This window comes from Rana temporaria, chromosome 8 (assembly GCF_905171775.1).
Source record: "Rana temporaria chromosome 8, aRanTem1.1, whole genome shotgun sequence".
Lineage (NCBI taxonomy): Eukaryota > Metazoa > Chordata > Amphibia > Anura > Ranidae > Rana > Rana temporaria.
Window position 1 is genome coordinate 162934357 of NC_053496.1, and position 18414 is coordinate 162952770.

At 45.2% G+C, this 18414-nt stretch overlaps 1 protein-coding gene across 1 annotated transcript in view; it reads right to left on the minus strand.

The window, feature by feature from the left end:
• Positions 1–16721, minus strand: part of LOC120909305 (membrane-spanning 4-domains subfamily A member 4D-like) — a 71021-nt gene extending 54300 nt beyond the window's left edge. Inside the window, exon 1 of the mRNA XM_040321053.1 lies at positions 16504–16721. The gene's annotated coding sequence lies outside the window, so the exon portion shown is untranslated. The remainder of the gene's footprint in view (positions 1–16503) is intronic.
• Between the last annotated feature and the right edge of the window lie 1693 nt (positions 16722–18414).

Here is an 18414-nt window from a genome sequence, read left to right on the forward strand (position 1 = left end):
TCCGGTGCTTCTCCGCGCTCTCCCGTGCCATCGGGGGCCCGGAGAATGAATCGGCCGGTGCTGGCTGGGAAGCATAGAGATGACTGGTGACCAGATGTCACCAGTCATCTCTATGACCGTCGGAGGCCCGGGCATTATGACGTCACGCCCCCGTTACCCGGAAGTAAACAAAGCCGCAATCGCGGCTGTCGGAATGAGATCGTTTTTTTTTTTCACAATCTCATGCTTGTAAGCCTGGAGGAGAGATGTGGGGTCTTATTGACCCCACATCTCTGCATAAAGAGGACCTGTCACAGCGATTCCTATTACAAGGGATGTTTACATTTTCTTTGTAATAGTAATAAAAGTGATAATAAATGTTTTTTTTTTAAAGTGTAAAAAAAAAAAAAAAAAAAAATGAAGTGAAGTGAAAAGTGAAATAAAAAAACAAATATATATATATATTTTTTTTAAACGCCTGTGTCCCCAGTAGCTCGCACTCAGAACTGAACACGCATTTAAGTCCCGCCCACATATGTAAACGCCATTTAAACATCACATGTGAGGTATCGTCGTGTGCGTTAGAGCGTGTGCAACAATTCTAGCACTAGACCTCCTCTGTAACTCAAAAATAGTAACCTGTAAAAAAAATTAAAGCATCGCCTATGGAGATTTTTAAGTACCAAAGTTTGGTGCCATTCCATGAGTGTGAGCAATTTTAAAGTGTGTCATGTTAGGTATCTATTTACTCGACGTAACATCATCTTTCACATTATACAAAAAAATGGGCTAACTTTACTGTTTTGTTATTTGTTAATTCATGAAACCGTTTTTTTTCCCCCAAAAAAGGCGTTTGAAAAATGATTGCGCAAATACCGTGCGAGAAAAAAGTTGAAATGACCGCCATTTTATTCCCTAGGGTGTCTGCTAAAAAAAATATATATAATGTTTGGGGTTCTGAGTAATTTTTTAGCAAAGAAATTGAGATTTTTACATGAAGAGATGAGGAGTAGACAGGTGTTTGTAGTCCAAATCCAGGGCGTAGTCTTGGGTGACTGTGACAGACTCACCTGGGACAGAGGCTTTTGGAGGGCAATGAATGCTAGCCTCTTGCCTACCGATCACCGGCCCTGGCATTTGGGGGGACGGTGCTCTTTGTGAGCTGTATGCCTGGGGACTCTTAAGGTGATGTTACTTTGGATTCAGGTCCCAGTCCCCCTAATACACACAGACTATGGGAACCCTATGTATGCCATATTAAAAAGAGTGACTGATTCATAATGTTGGGACACATACTGTTAGGAGATGCCGATTTCAACTCCAGCCACCTGTCTGTTGTCTGCTATAATGTAAATGAATCTAGTATAACTTCTAAGAGTCTTTCACCCATTGTTGCTTGTGCTAATTAACCCTGCAATTGTATGAAGGAGTTCTGTGTTGATATGTATGATAATGTGTATTGTAGTTAGGGATTTACATCAGCTGCTTTAAGGGATTAGTTAATTAGCTCATGTTAATTTATGTTTCTGGCTACAGGTGTATTGTTAGAGTAATATGAGCAGGAGGTCGGAACCTCCTCCTCCTCCTCCTCAACTGTATATAAGACTTGTATTCTGGTTATAATAAACAGTATATGTTCAGCAATCAAACGAGTATCGTCTTGTTTGTAGACGATAAGGCGGTTGCTTAACTCTGGAGGACGTCCATGGACGTCCTCCCAGAATCGCGCTCCCGCGCGTCCTCTGGGGCGCGCACATGGGAATCTCCGGACCCGGCGGATCACGGATCACGGTAAATCGCCACTGATAGCGGCGGTTTACCACGTGATCGCTCCGTCCAATGACGGAGCGATCACTTGTAAACAAACCGGCGTCATGTGATGACGCCGGTTCCTCCCTCTCCTCTCTGTACCGAACGGTACAGTGTGAGAGAGGAAAGGGGAGAGAACGGAAGCAGCAGCAGCTGCTGCGGGCTGGATCTGTGACAAATGCAGTCACAGATCCAGCCATCCATCCCTCCCTGTGCAATACTCTGCAATAACACCAATACTCTGCAATGCCCCCATACTCTGCAATATCCCCATACTCTGCAATACCCCAAACTACTCTGCAATACCCCAAAATACCCTGCAACGTCGCCTATGGGGATTTTTAAGTAGCAAAGTTTGGCGCCATTCCACAAGCGTGTGCAATTTTGAAGGGTGACATGTTGGGTATCTATTTACTCGGCGTAACTTCATCTTTCACATTTATGCAAAAGAATGAAGAAAAAATACTAAATTTGCTAAATTTTATAACAGAAACAAAGTAAAATTCATTTTTTTTACAGAATTTTCAGTCTTTTTTCTCTTATAGCGCAAAAAATAAAAAACCCAACGATGATTAAATACCACCAAAAGAAAGCTCTATTTGTGTGAAAAAAAGGACGAAAATTTCATTTGGGTACAATGTTGTATGACTAAGTAATTGTCATTCAAATTGTGAGAGCACCGAAAGCTGAAAATTGGTCTGGTTATTAAGTGGGTTTACGTGCCCAGTGGTCAAGTGGTTAAAGATTCATACTTACCTAGGTGGATGGAGCACCAGACCGATGCTGCAGCTGTCCCCTGCCATCTCTGCACTAAGAACTGAGCCACCAAACATTGCCGATGGCTCGTGTAGCAAGGGTTGGCTATTATACTTATAATATAGAGACAATTTCTGTGTGATTAATGTGGAGTTGACTCCCTCTACTGTTTGCTGGACTCTATGTGTTAATTTCCTTTCCTGTGTGAAGATTCAGAGCAAAGCATCATGGGATGTGTAGTTCAGAATGCTAAAGCGACTATGCCAGCAGGACTGACCGGAACTACAAAGAACAGAATGCTGAGTGGACAGAACAGACTGCTGGAAGAGGATCTAAAAAGGCAGGTGCGGCCTATGACAGTCTCTCTGGATACCGTTTTGACTCTGCCAGCAGGAGGTCTGTGTGACAGGGAGTTGCTGATTCGTGGCCTACACAGCGGGAAGCCGGACAGCCATACCCAGAGATGAATATGACCGGAATTAAACAGGTGCCTACAAAAAGAGGATAAATGAAACGCAGTAAGCCAATTTCTACATTCTGTAAAAAGAATGGGTAATCTAGATTGTGGGTGTAGAAAGGAGTATGCCACTGGCCAGGTGATGCGAGAGAACGTGCCTAGCACAGAAGACCCCATTCCCTGAGGAAATGCAGGGTTATCATATAAGGCAGTGAGGGGATATGGGTCTGAAGACAAAAGCGCATGAAGACCTTTCCTATACCATGTGTGAAGTACAGCGATCATCTTATTTTTGAGTTTAGATATTTACTTTTGAGTTTAGATATTTTTTAAAGTTGACCTCCAAGCAGATATAAAATACACAATTAAATGCAGTTCTGTAAATGTTACTTAGGAAGTGTTGTAAATAAGTAATCTCTGTGAACAATAAGCAGCAGGGCCACCTACAGACAGTAAAGGGCAGCAGATCCCTATCAATGGAGGCTGACTTTAGAAGCCCCAGAAGGAGGAAGTGGTGGGAGAGACAGAGAACTGAATCACATGGGGCTGCTACTGCTGCTGTATTTTTACCCAGACCAGATGCAGAGATTAATAAGAATGTATTATTATGTTCTTATAGTAAAGCCCATTCGTGGGGATTTAAACTCCATTCATGATATCTGTCCTGCACACAGATGTCTGTAGTGTTTACTTATCTCTTTCCAAAGCCCTTTATGGTACCCTGTTCCTCTGTTATCAGCAAAGTCACTTGTGATAAGCTCTCTTACACAGGAGATAAAAGCAGCTGGAAATTTGTGTTGGTGAGGGAGCTTAGGCGATAGATTAGCAGAGAGCTGCTCTATTCACAGTACAGCTCTGCAAGTTTCTTCGTTCATTTACCTATGTGGATTGGGGGTGTGTGCCTTTCCTTCAATCAGCTCTCACACAGTGTAAGCCCAGACTCCCCACCCACTGCTGAAATGGGAAGAAACATTTCTAACACAATGTACACTTTCTAAAGAATGCAGAAAGGGAAAAAACTGCAGATATACAAGTAAAATGTATGTAGGGAGATTTGTTTTGATCTCTGTGTATCATCTGAGGTTGTTCACTTCACTGGGTATAGAAGAGGGTTTACAACCACTTTAACTGCAGTTGTCCATAGGTTTTTTCAGTGTATATCTACTGTATATCCTTATGGCAGTAGGATGTATATGCTTATGACAGATTCCATGCTAGTTGAACAACAGCTGGATGATCTCCCCATGATTGCAGATCTTGTCTTCAGGTCTCCCACCAAGATAAACGCTACATCTTGTTCACCCTCAGGGGAATGTTTCTGCAACATTCATCTGGAGGTATCCTTATTAGGCCTCGTACAGACGAGGGGACATGTCCGATGAAAACGGTCCGCGGACCGTTTTCATCGGACATGTCCGCTCGGAGATTTTGGTCTGATGGTTGTGCACACCATCAAACCAAAATCCCCGCGGACAGAGAACGCGGTGACGTATAAGACACCGACGTTCTCTGACGCGGAAGTTCAATGCTTCCGCGCATGCGTCGAATCACTTCGACGTCATGCGCGGGTTCGCGGGCCAGCGGACATGTCCGATGAGTCATACTGACCATCGGACATGTCCGGTAGACATGGTTCCAGCGGACATGTTTCTTAGCATGCTAAGAAACATTTGTTCACTGGAAACCTGTCCAGTCGGACGGAAAATTGTCCGGTCAGCCCTGCACACAACCGAACATGTCCGCGGGAACTGGTCCGCGGACCAGTTTCAGCAGACATGTTCGGTCGTGTGTACGAGGCCTCAAAGGGGTTGTAAACCCTTGTGGTTTTTCACCCTTAAAGCGGTGTTCCACACAAAAATGAAACTTCCGCCACAAGGCTTCACTTCCTGATTCCCTCAACGGGGATGGCGGCAGCAGCATCCTAGAGAAGAGCGATTGCTCGGCCTCGTCTGCCGACATTGCGGGCGTGCTGGACAGGTAAGTGAAATTTTTTAATAGTCAGCAGCTGCAGTATTTGTAGCTGCTGGCTTTTAAAAAAAAATTAAAATTTGGGTGGACCTCCGCTTTAATGCATTCTATGCATTGCGGTGAAAAACCTCTTGCAGTGCAGCAGCCCCCCAATGCCCCCATTTTACTTAACTGAACTCTCTTTCTTGCACCAGGGATAAGCACACCAGCTCTAGCCGGTGTCTCGTGTCCTTTTGGGCTAGATTGATAGCAGCGCAGCCATTGGCTCCCACTGCAGTCAATCAAATCCAATGATGCGGGCGCCGGGGGCGGGGCCGAGTCCTGCTGTCTGTGTCACACACAGGTGTCCCTGAGGGAGAGCACTTCTCTGACGGGGCACTCGAGAAAAGGAGGAGCCAGAAGCGCTGCTGAGGGACCCCAGAAGAGGAGGATCAGGGCCCTTCTGTGCAAAACCAACTGCACAGAGGATGTAAGAATGTTTGTTTTTTGTTTTTTCTAAAACACGAACCTTTACAACACCTATAATAACTACTGTATACTGTATAGCTGGGTATATGTGCATAAATCCACCAGAACTCTTGTTGGACCCTTTGGTGATAATATCTGTTAGTACAGACATCCAATGTACATTTATTAATATTTTCTTATGAAAGCTTGTATTATTTCCATACTAGACTGCATAAATATACTTCTGTATGTTATATGCTGGTTTCCAACTGCTTGATTTGATTTCTGGCTAATTTCCCAGGAAGAGAATCACCTGTGCTCACAGAGGGCTCTGTCCTGGTCGGAGGCACTGACAACTTTTGGGCCTCAAGAAATGAGATCGGCTGTCAGTGCATCAGAATTGATACATTTTCAAATATAAACCAAAGTTTGTAGACTCGAGAGCCCGGATTCACAAAGCACTTACGCCAACGTATAACAAGTTACGCCGACGTAAGTGAAAATGTGCGCCGCCGTATCTGTGCGCCAGACCCACAAACTAAGATACGCCTAAAAATAGGCTTCACCCCACCGACGTAACTTGCCTACCCTGGCGTAGGATGGGCGCACATTTAGGCTGGACGCATGGTGGCGCTCCCATTGATTAGCTATTCAAATATGCAAATGAGGGAAATACGGCGATTCACGAACGTACGTGCGCCCGGCGCAGGCTACGCGAGGTGTGCGTAAGTTGTACGTCGGGCGTAAAGTTATGCCCCATAAAGGAGGTGCAAACCAGCAGCAGACATGCAAAGGTCTGCACCAGGTAACACAAGCCGGTGTATTTTACGTTGGACGTGTGTCTGGCTGGGCGTAGGTTACGTTCACGCCATACGCAGTGATCCGGCTAAGTTTAGGCAGTTGTTCTGACGTGGTTGTGAGCATGCACGGGGGGATGCGTTCATGTGCATGCGCAGTTCGTGATACGTATCTGTCGTCATCATTTGCATGGGGTCGCGCCTCATTTGCATGGCTCACGCCCACTTCCACCTACGCCGGCGTACGCCTTCGAAACCCAGCGCTGCGTTGGTGTAGCGTACATTGTTTGCGCTACGGCGGCGTAATGTGTGCCAGCTCTCTGTGAATCTGGGCCTATAACTTTCCTACAGACTAAATAATATACATTGATATGTGTTTTTTTTTTTTTTTCACCAAAGAAATGTAGCAGAACATATTTTGGTCTAGATTTATGAAGACATTTTTTTATTTGCTAAACTTTTGAACATTTTCACTTTTTTTTTGTTTATCACCACTGGGATATTTATTTTTTGCTAAATAAATACCACCAAAAGAAAGCACTATTTGTGTGAACAAAATGATAAAAACGTAGTTTGTGTACAGTGTTGCATGACCACGCAATTGTCATTTAGAGTGCGACAGCGCCGAAAGCTGAAAATTGGCCTGGGCAGGAATGGGGTACAAGCAGGGGTCAAGTCCTGGGGAAAAAAGTGTGGGAACTCCCACCCAAGATTCACTCCCCCACCCAAAAAAAGAAATGATACGCTCATATGCATAATTACTAAACCGCATTTTTTTTTTTTTCGATCCACTGTACCTTAGTAATCCTTTATGTTACTGGCCGCTTCCTGTATATGGATTCATCAGGTAGTGTGCAAGTATTCCGTCACTTCCTCGATGCCGCAATGTCTCCTGGGAGCTTTTGTCATTGTTCCCAAGAGACATTGCGGAGGTCTGCCGCAAATTAACGCAGGATTTAGAAAGAACTTTAAGCAAGTGACTCGAGCTGGGCATCGCCGCTTAGTGAAGGATTGGCCTCGGGCGGCTCGGCTGCTCTCGTCCTGCAAAGGGAACTGCGTTCCTGCTGTGAAAAAAGTGCAGGAACTCCGTTTCTACGCGTTCCCGCACGACTTGAGCCCTGGGTACAAGTGCCCAGTATAGCGCGGCATGGTGTAGCACACTTTAGCTGAGAGTTCCCCTAGCCATTACTTCTGTAATTAAAGATCATTGGGATAACCTGATTGTTCCAGCTGCCACATTCACTCCTGGGGTACAGTACACCCAAAGATGTCGCCTCCCAAAAGGGTGTCTGAAGCTATTAACAAGCTGGACAAATTCCGCCATGAGGAGCAGGAGACCATGAGGTAAGATGACACAAGCTTCCTGCAGAGTCTGAGCTAGCCGCCTGAAACACCGCCAAGGTACTCAATGCTATCTCACAGTGCCACAGTGCTATCTCACAGTGCCAAACCACCCCAACCTCCAAAATTGAAGAGGTGAAAATGGATGCCTCCCTACTCAGACAAGACTTACAGAAACTATGTGACAGAGACTGAGTAGAAGATTGCGAAGGGTCTCCACTGAGCAAGTGCAGCACCAGCTCCAGTCCGTCATGCAGAAGGAAGATGACTTGGAGAAAATAGGCTGAGATGCTGCAACCTTCGCTTTGTGGGTCTGCCTGAGGGCTTGGAGGGCTCAGAGGGCTCAGATCCACACGCCTTCCTAGAGAATTTGCTCATCACCACCTATGGTAGGGAAGCCTTCTCAGCCTCCTTTGTTGTAGAAAGCGCTTACCGCTTGGCTGCCAGACCCCTTCTAGTGGTGCCCCTCCGTGCACCTTTATTGCCAAGTTTATGAACTTTAGTGACTGCGACTCCATTCTCGGGCTCACCCGAGAATGGAGTCACCGCACCCAATTTACCGAGGTCAAGCGCCAGCTGCGGTTCTGAAGTATGCTACGCTGTACTCTCCCAGATTACGGGTAATCTCATGGCTGGAGTGCCGCGACCAGGGCCGGATTTGCTCTCCCTGCCGCCCCAAGGCCAGGTTCCGCAACGCACCCCCTCCCTGCCAACCGAACCTCCCCCCCCCCAAAAAAAATCAACAGGGAATGGCAAATGGTTAGTTTAAATATTTTTTGCTTCTTTTTTTTTTACTTTTTTATCACTTTTTTTATTTATTTGTAGCTTGTCGTTTACTTTTTTTTTATTTTTGTATAATTTTCTTATTATTTTTCTTATTCTTTATTTTTTATTTATTACTTTAATTATTATTTCTTATTATTTATTTATTTATTTATTTATTTATGTATTTATTTTAAAAAAAAATTCACTTAAGTTTATTGCTATCACACAGGAGAAAACAATTCCATGTGTGATAGCAATTGGAGGTGACAGGTTCTCTTTATTGATCCTGTCACCTCCAAAATAGGAGTCCTAGCACTGTGCTAGAACTCCTGTTACAGCTGAGATGGGAAGAGCACAGCTCACCCCTCTCACTGTGTACATCGGTGGCAGGGACAGGAGACAGACTCGGTGGCCGGGGGGAGGACAGAGTCCCAAAGACAGAGCCAGCAGAGAGAGGTATGTGGGGGGGGGGGGGGTGTGGGAGAGGGGAGGACGGACGGGAGCACACATTTTACAATCACTTGTTAACGAACGAGCGGATTCCCCCACAACTTACCACCCTTAACTGTATGTTTTGGGCGTCAGGGGACTCCATGCCGCTGCCGCCCCTTGGCGCCCTGCCGCCCCAAGGCCTGGCCTCGGTGGCCTTGTGGGAAATCCGGGCCTGGCCGCGACAATGCTAATCAACCTCCATCGTGATCCATGCGCCTGGATACCCTCAACTGATGCCTTATTTGCGATGCCCGGCAGCACACCATTTCTCCTTCATTTGTTTACATCGAACTATGAGTTTTTTCCACCATAAATTTCTCTCCCTCTCCTCAAACACTCCTTGACGCAGACTGGAACATTCCCCCTTTAATATCCACCCAAGCATCCCCTCACTCCCACTCACTGTATACTGGCTGGAGTCCCTGGAGACTTTTCCATGGACCAACAACGGCCCCATGGACTAAGATTAAGGGCCCTTTCACACTGGTGCATTTTTGCCGCGTTTTTGCGGTAAAAATAGTGCTATTAAAACGCTCCCCATGCCCCTCTCCATTGAAATGAATTAAAAACGCGGTAAAATCGCGGTAAAAATGCAGTTTTTACAGCGGTTTTTAATTCATTTCAATAGAGGGGACATGTGGAGCGTTTTATGAGCGTTTTAATAGCGCTATTTTTACCGCATAAACGCGGCAAAAACGCACCAGTGTGAAAGGGCCCTAAAACTCCAGGTGAGCCATGTTCCAAGGCATGCCCGGCACTCAGCTGGGCCCCCTGCACCATGGCAGGCTTTTGAGCGATTGTTCGCCCCCTTTAGCACTTTAGTGCTGGAACTTTGTTTATTTTCTTATGTTTGGATCATATCCACTGTTCAAGCTGAGTTTCCCTGGCCAGCACACACTTCCCTAAGCAACCTCGGTTGTGTATTTTTGGGCTGGTCCAGTGTCTGCAGTTCACTCTAAACCATGACAGTTTTTCAGTTTTTATTTTTTCCCCTTTTTTTCTCAGTTATTTTTATTATACCGTGTTTCCCCGAAAATAAGACCTACCCCGAAAGTAAGACCTAGCGTTATTTTCCAGGAGGGCTGCAATATAAGCCCTACCCTGAAAATAAGCCCTAGTTTAAAATGCTTTTAAAATCCTATAACCCACTCTATTACAGTATTATATAATGTACAATGTGTGTGTTTCTGTAATATAATTGCGGGTCACAGAAGCGCAGAACGGCGCTATACAAAGATATTTGACACAATTAAATTACAGAAACGCACACATTGTACATTATATAATACTGTAATAGAGTGGATTATAGGATTTTACAAGCATTTTAACTCATTTAACACTGGGGATTCGTAACAGGCAGAGAGAGAGGGGGGAGAGAAGACAGCACATTACATGGTAAGACCTACCCCGAAAATAAGCCCTACTGTGTCTTTTGTTGCCAAAATTAATATAAGACCCAGGCTTATTTTCGGGGGAAACACGGTATGTGCAATGTGTACTCACCAGTGATTTTATACAGCAACTGTTCTTACCTCATTAATGATTTTTGCAGTATTGGTTATCCTATTCTTACAACACAGCAAGTGCTTTGCTCTGTGGTTACAATATGTAGTTCTGCTTTTGTTACCTGCCGGTTAGTTGACGCCTTGGTACAATGTTATGACACTATGTGGTCTCTGTTATACTGTATTTCCTGCTCTGGGCTTCTGTCTGCACATATCTACTCTACATCTCCCGTTATGGTACCTATTGAATTAGTGACATAAAAATGTCAGAGGAATGCGTGCCAGACCCAAACGCACTGCTGTCCTCTCTCATATTAAAGCCATGCAGGCTGATGTGTATATTTTATTAGAAATGCACCTTACAGGCCACCTTCAACTTACACTCAAAAAACCCTGGATAGGCTGGGTGTACCAAGCCCCGCCCCCACTCTCCCCACTCCCGCGGTGTGGCAATTCTTATAACCAAACGCACCCAATTCCAACTTCTAACATTGAGTACGGATCCTCGGGGCAGGGACATATTGCTGCATGCTATGTTTGGTGGGTTTGAAGTGTTACTACTTGCATATTATGTCTCCCCCCCTCCCCCCATCCCTTCATGCCCAACAAAAATACGGCTTTTAACTTAAAGCGGAGGTTCACCCATAGCCAACACCTTTTCCCCTTAGCTTCATGCTTGTTTTGTCTAGAGGAATCGGCAATTTGTTTTAAAATATGATCCGTACTTACCCGTTTTCGAGATGCATCTTCTCCGCCGCTTCCGGGTATGGGCTGCGGGACTGGGCGTTCCTTCTTGATTGACAGTCTTCCGAGAGGCTTCCGACGGTCGCATCCATCGCGTCACGATTTTCCGAAAGAAGCCGAACGTCAGTGCGCAGGCGCAGTATAGAGCCGCACCGACGTTCGGCTTCTTTCGGCTACGAGTGACGCGATGGATACGACCGTCGGAAGCCTCTCGGAAGACTGTCAATCAAGAAGGAACGCCCGCTCCCGAAGACCCATACCCGGAAGCGACGGAGACGATGCATCTCGAAAACGGGTAAGTACAGCTCATATTTTAAAACATCTAGCCGATTCCCCTAGACAAAACGAGCAGGAATCTAAGGGGAAACGAGAAAAAAAAAAAGAATTGGGTGAACTCCCGCTTTAAAGCGGAGTTCCAACCACAATTAGCATTTTTTAAATGTATGTCCTTTCATCCTGCGTTTTTATAATATAAATCCGGTCACTTACTATTTTACAATCCGCCGCCGATCCGCATAGATATTAAAAAAAGATATCTGCTCCGTCGGGAAACTTTCCCGATGTGCATTGCGGCAAATGACGTCGCAAGGACGTCATTTGCTTCAAAGTGAACGTGAATGGCGTCCAGCAGCATTCACGATTCACTTACGCAAACGGCCTAAATTTTAAATTTCGCGACGCTGGAACGACGGGTATACTTAGCATTGGCTGCCCCTGCTTTTAGCATGGGCAGCCTTACGCAAAAACCACCGTACGCAAACGACGTAAACTGCGTACGCAGGGCTCGCGCAACGTTGTGAATCGGCGTTAGTATGCAATTTGCATACTATACGTTGACCACAACGGGAACGCCACCTAGCGGCCTGCGTAAGAATGCAGCCTAAGATATGAGGGCATAAGAGCCTTATGCCACGCATATCTTAGGCTGCAGTCGGCGTAACAAGCTCTCTGAATCAGGAGAAGTCGTTACGCCGGGGCAAGTAAGCAATTGCGCTGCGTAACTATGGTTACACAGGCGCAATTGCTCTCTGAATCCGGGCCCCTGACTGTGGGGCCACTGGCAATAGCCATCAGAGAACACCCAGACATAAGAGCACTTAACTGCTTGCCGAGTAGCGCACGACTATATACGTCGACAGCATGGCACGGACAGGCAGAAGGACATAGATATATATAATTTAAGAAGCCGGCATTGTGGGCGCGCGCGCCTGCCGGGAGCTCCGTGACTCCGACCGCGGGTCCCGCGGTCCGAATGCATACCCGCGATCGTGTCACGGTGAGGAAGAAGGGGAAAATGCTTATGTAAACAAGCATTTCCCCAGTCTTCCTAGTGACAGGACAGTGTACACAGCTTCCTGTAATCGGAAGCTGTGATCACTGTAGTGTCAGACACAGCTTAGCCCCCCTACAGTCAGAACACATCCCTAGGCATACTTAACCCCTTCAGCGCCACCTAGTGGTTAACCCCTTCACTGCCAGTGTAATTTTCACAGTAATCGGTGCATTTTTATAGAACTGATCGCTGTAAAAATGACAATGGTCCCAAAAATGTGTCAAAAGTATCTGATGTGTCTGCCATAATGTCGCAGTCACAATAAAAATCGCTGATCGGCGCCATTACCAGTAAAACAAAAATATTAATAAAAATGCCATAAAACTATCCCCTATTTTGTAGGCGCTATACCTTTTGCGCAAACCGATCAATAATTGCTTATTATTTTTATTTTTACCAAAGATATATAGAAGAATACGCATCGGCCTAAACTGAGGAAAAAAAATGTTTGTTTATATATTTTTTGTGGATATTTATTATAGCAAAAAGTAAAAAATATAGAATTTTTTCCAATATTGTTGCACTATTTTGGTTATAGCGCAAACAATAAAAACCGCAGAGGTGATTAAATACCACCAAAAGAAAGCTCTATTTGTGGGGAAAAAAAGGACGCCAATTTTGTTTGGGAGCCACGTCGCATAACTGCGCAATTAAAGCGACGCAGTGCCGAATTGCAAAAAGTGGCCCGATCATTGACCAGCAAAATGGTTCGGGGGTTAAGTGGTTAAGGTCGGGATCCCTGGTAGAAACCATTAGCCTTTATGCTGATCATATATTGTTGCATCTAGAAGATGCGGGTCCCTCTCTGTCAGCAGCTCTGAATCTTATTGAATGCTTTGGGGCGTTCTCCGGCCTCCAAATTTCATGGGACAAGTCCTAGATTTTCCCCCTAGACTGGGGTCCCCCAAAACGCTGATAAAGCCCACCTCCCTTTGATAACAGCTAGCCAAATTAAATATCTGGGAATCCAAGTCACTCGTTCCCCTGGAAGAATATACTAGATTCAATGTAGAACCCCTAAACATGCTAATTAAATCCAAACCCCAAACCTGGGCGTGTCTTCCCCTTGAGGTCATGGGCCGCATCAACTTGATAAAAATGATCCTGTTGCCCAAACGCCTATATATTTTCTGGCACTCCCCAACTGATCTGCCACTTGGGGTATTTAAAACTATGGACTCCATTCTTAATTAATTTGTTTTGGGTAACCCCCTTCAAAAGCTATCTTGGGGAGCCCTGAAAAACCCCACAGAATTGTGTGGAACTGCCCTACCCGAAATGAATGTCTATTACCTGGCTACTTAATTGTCAATTTTTTTTTCTACTACGACAAACTCAGGTACCTCACTTTAGCATGCTCCACAGCCCCTACCCAGGTTGTGCACCCTTTTCAGATGGTACTTAGTGACACACGTAATTAAACCAAAATGCAATTAAAAGAAAAAAATTGTTGCATGTTAATAATACTGATGGGATATTGAATTTGGGGGGACCCCCATGCAATTTTTTTTTTACATTTTGGTTCGGCTTCCCCTTAATATTCATACCAGACCCAAAGGGCCTGGTAATGGACTGGGGGGGGGGGAACTCATGCTGTTTTTTTTCAATGACTGATATCTGTATTGCCAGGACCCGACAATTCTTTATAGCCGCAAGTAATTTTAAATGACTTTTTTTCCTCTAGAAATGTCATTTTGTGCAGGGACTGTTCTAAACACGGAAAAAATGCGCCACTTTACAGGCATACTATAAACACCCCCAGGTACGAAATTTAAAGGAATATTTCACTTTTTATTGTTTCACTTTAAGCATTATTAAAATCACTGCTCCCAAAAAACAACAGTTTTTTAAAACTTTTTTTGCATTGATACATGTCCCCTGGGGCAGGACCCGGGTCCCCAAACACTTTTTATGACAATACCATGCATATAAGCCTTTAAAATGAGCACTTTATATTTTTTTCCCTAGACTTTTAAAGGGTGTTCCGCGGCTTTCGTATTTGCCGCGAACACTACGTTCAACTTGAACATTGGGCTTATCCCTAATCATGAATGATTATTTATTTTGTAAGTCTGTGCTAACATTGGGCCTATGTTGTGCTCCAAAGCTTTCTGTACGCATCACTTTTCTCAGCACTAAAAGTTTGCTGGATTAAAAAAAAAGTGCCTGGTATTGAAGTGGTTAAAAAGAAAAAGGGGAGGAGGGTTGAAGCATAATGCATTATTAGGCCTATGGGGGATTGATGGGTACTGTACATCTGTATATAGATGTAGCACCCTGGAGTTTAGGCAGGTTTGCTCCTGAATTTACCTGCCAGGAGTAACAACCTTGGCTACGGTAATTGTTAGGGATCAATTGATTTCTCCGTAAGTCTGGCATAGCTGCACTTTTCTCTTCTAGGTGGCCGGGTACCTGGTGGCATTAGATACGAGAAGGGCAATGCAAGGTCAGATTATGGGTGTATGGGAGCATCTCAGCCAATGGCCAGGGGTTTTCTTGAAACTCTTGGCTTACTGGGAAAACCTATATATTTGGGTGAAGTCAGGTGATCTGTGTTTTGTGCCACCTGGATGGCTGTCTGGGTGGATGTGTGATGTATTGCCCAGGCTGCTAGGCCAGAGTTTGGGCCTATCCCGGGCACATCTGGCTGCTAGGCTGTCTGAGGGCGTATCTAGAAGCAAGAGAGCAGCGCAGGGTTGGGATTGCGGCTTCCAGTCCAACCAGAAGTTGCGGTTCTGCCCGCCGGAGAACCTGACGTAGTTGGAAGTAGAGGGAAAGCTGTCACCTTATTACCGGGGGCCACAGTGAGTAGCTATAGCAAGTACCGGAGCAGTATTCTCACCAAACGGGGACGGTGAAGAATCAGGAAACTTCAGCGGGTATCAAAGTGGGTATCAAGCCAGGGACCCAGCCAGTGGAGGTTACGTTTGCAGAGCAGCCTTGTATGTCAAGCCAGGGACCGAGCAGGCCAGAGGGCTGAAGCTTGATAAGTATCTTGAGTACCAAGCTAGGGACCCAGCGGAAAAGTGGGGATGACACTTGAGGAAGATACTACAGTAATGATTGGAGGAGCTCAAGGGATTTAGTGGCAGTGAATCAACTAGTCTAGTGAGAGAGACTGGTATCTCAGTGGGTTAAAGAACTACAAGGAGTGATTGTAGTGGAAGTGAAGGAACTGTTTCACTTTGTGTTAGAAACTGTTAAAGACTATTGCCATAGGAGACAGCACTCCTACACATGCAGATGTGGTGTCTTGCTGGATGCCTTTCCCCGCATGGCTGTTTTCCTGTTGAAGTATCGGAGTCTGCCAATTAATCTTGCAACTACCTAAGGGTATTCTGGCCCTAACCCTCTCTCCCAAAGTTATTTTAAGTGTCTGGCGCCCAATAAATATATCCGTACTGCACCCACTATGCCTTGCAACCATACAGAAGGATGTCAGCTATCTCTGGCCCTGGAGGTTCTCATTAGACCAAAGGACGCCTGGGACCTTGCTACATAAATATATACAGTGGAACCTTGGATTACAAGCATAATCCGTTACAGTGCTTGTAATCCAGAGCACTCGCATATCAAAGCCAGTTTCCCCATAGAAGTCAATGGAAATTAAGATAATTTGTTCCACATTGACTTCTATGGCATGCAATACGGCATGTGGCCAGAGGTGGGGGGGCGGAGAGACTCGGAAATACTCGGAGACCGCTCGGCTCGAGTTACTAGGGGAATACATAAATGAGGGAGCCGCGTGGTCCATAAGGTATCGCTACCCATTAATCGTGTTTGTAAGTCAACCAGCATAGACAATTATCACAAGGACCCCACGTTTCCCCAATGCAGATAATGGTAGTAGCTATAAACACCACAACAAGCACATGGTAATATTTATTCTGCCACCATCCAGAGAATACAGCCTTGTGGGAAACCTTATGTCTGACACCTCTGATCAGTACACTTGGCTCTCAAGTAGACTTGTACACAGGATTTGGAGACCACATACACTGCTCTCACTATCGGTTACAGGTTAGCAAAACAAGGCAATATTCCTTCTATGGTTGGTACAAACACCCACTCATGATATCTTACCACCAGCCACCAAAAGAGGAGACTCACCCAAAATCTAGCTGGCTGGAAACACGCAGGCAAATGTAAATGTTTGCATCCAGTCTGATGTACTCCGATGGTTGTGTAGTAGCTTGGGTAATTTCCTCATTCCTCCGATGGTTGTTTGGTAGCTTAAATAATTTCCCCATTTCTCTGAGATGTCCCAAGCTATGCTGTGAACTAGATTTACACAACCTCTGTCTGACAATGAGATCTGTTAATGCCTATGATAACTTCCACACACTGGCACTAATCTGCATGAAATCAGATTGGCCATCTTGTTCTGTGTCAGCCGACTGCTCCAATACAGAGAACATGGGAGCACATCCACACAATGCAGTCTGATGATAGGTGTGCGCAGCCTATTGCATTAGGTTGCGCACCCCAAAGCTCAAACACACATGAGCGCCACCTGCTGTCACAGGGAAGAGGCTGTGGTGGCGGGCGGAGACAGCTGATTTGGGAGCATATTACGTTACACCCTAAATAAGGGTATAACGTGTTCCTAAAGTTGAACCTAGCCTTTAATATAATGGGGGCATTTACACTGGCCACAGGCACCCACCGACCACTAACCTGGTGCTGTCCCAGGATAATGCAAATGCACATGGGGTGATTAGTGTGTGCCCAGTAGGGATGAGCTTTATGTTCGAGTCGAACATGAGTTTGACTCGAACATTGGCTGTTCGCCCGTTCAGCAAGAAATTTGGGGTGTTTGCGGCAAATATGAAAAGCCAAAAACCCTTTTAAAAGTCTATGGGAGAAATCTAAATATTCATTTTAAAAGTTTATATGCAAGTTATTGTTATAAAAAGTGTTTGGGGACCTGGGTCCTGCTCCAGGGGACATGTATCAATGCAAAAAAAAGTTTTGAAACAGCCGTTTTTTCGGGAGCAGTGATTTTAATAATGCTTAAAGTGAAACAATAAAAGTGAAATGTTCCTTTAAATTTCGTACCTGGGGGGTGTCTATAGTATTCCTGTAAAGTAGTGCATAAAGTAGTTTCCCAAGTTTAGAACTGTCCTTGCACAAAATGTCATTTCTAAAGGAAAAAAAGTAATTTAAAGCTACTCGCGGCTATTCATGAAATGTCGAGTCTCGGCAATACAAATCAAAGTCATTGAAAAAAACGCCAGCCCCCCCCAGTCCATTATCGGGCCCTTTGGGTCTGGTATAAATATTTAGGGGAACCCCGAACCAAAAAAAAGCGTGCCCCCTCCCCAGTCCATTATCAGGCCCTTCAGGTCTGATATGGATATTAAGGGGAACCCTGCACAAAAATAAAAAAAATGGTGTGGCCCCCCCAAAAAATCCATACCAGACCCTTATCCTAGCACACAACCTGGAAGGCCGCAGGAAAAGAGGGGGGACAAGAGAGTGCCCCCCCCCCCCTGATCCGTACCAGGCCACATGCCCTCAACATGGGCAGGATGTCCCCATGTTGATGGGGACAAGGGTCTCATCCCCACAACCCTTGCCCGGGCTTATTGGAATCTGGAAGCCCCCTTTAACAAAGGGGACCCCCAGATTCCACCCCTCCATGTGAATTGGTAACGGGGTACATTGTACCCCTGCCATTTCACAAAAGAAAGTGTCAAAAATGTTAAACACAGACACAGTTGGGATAAGTCCTTTATTAAAAAAAAAAAAAAAAAACATTCCAGCGATGTAATCCAGTCTGTCCAGCGTTTGTAATCCATTCTATATTATGGGGCATTGTTTAATCCCACTGATGCCAAGACAATCTCTTCTCTCACTGGCCGTAGTGCGGCCCCCCTAAAGGCTACAGGACAGTAAACTAGCCATTTGTTTAGAGACCCCTAGCCTACACTAACAAACCTGCATTACTAACTAACATACACACATATTAAGACATACATCACTCCTACATATATGCACACATTCTGTAATGGACAGAAT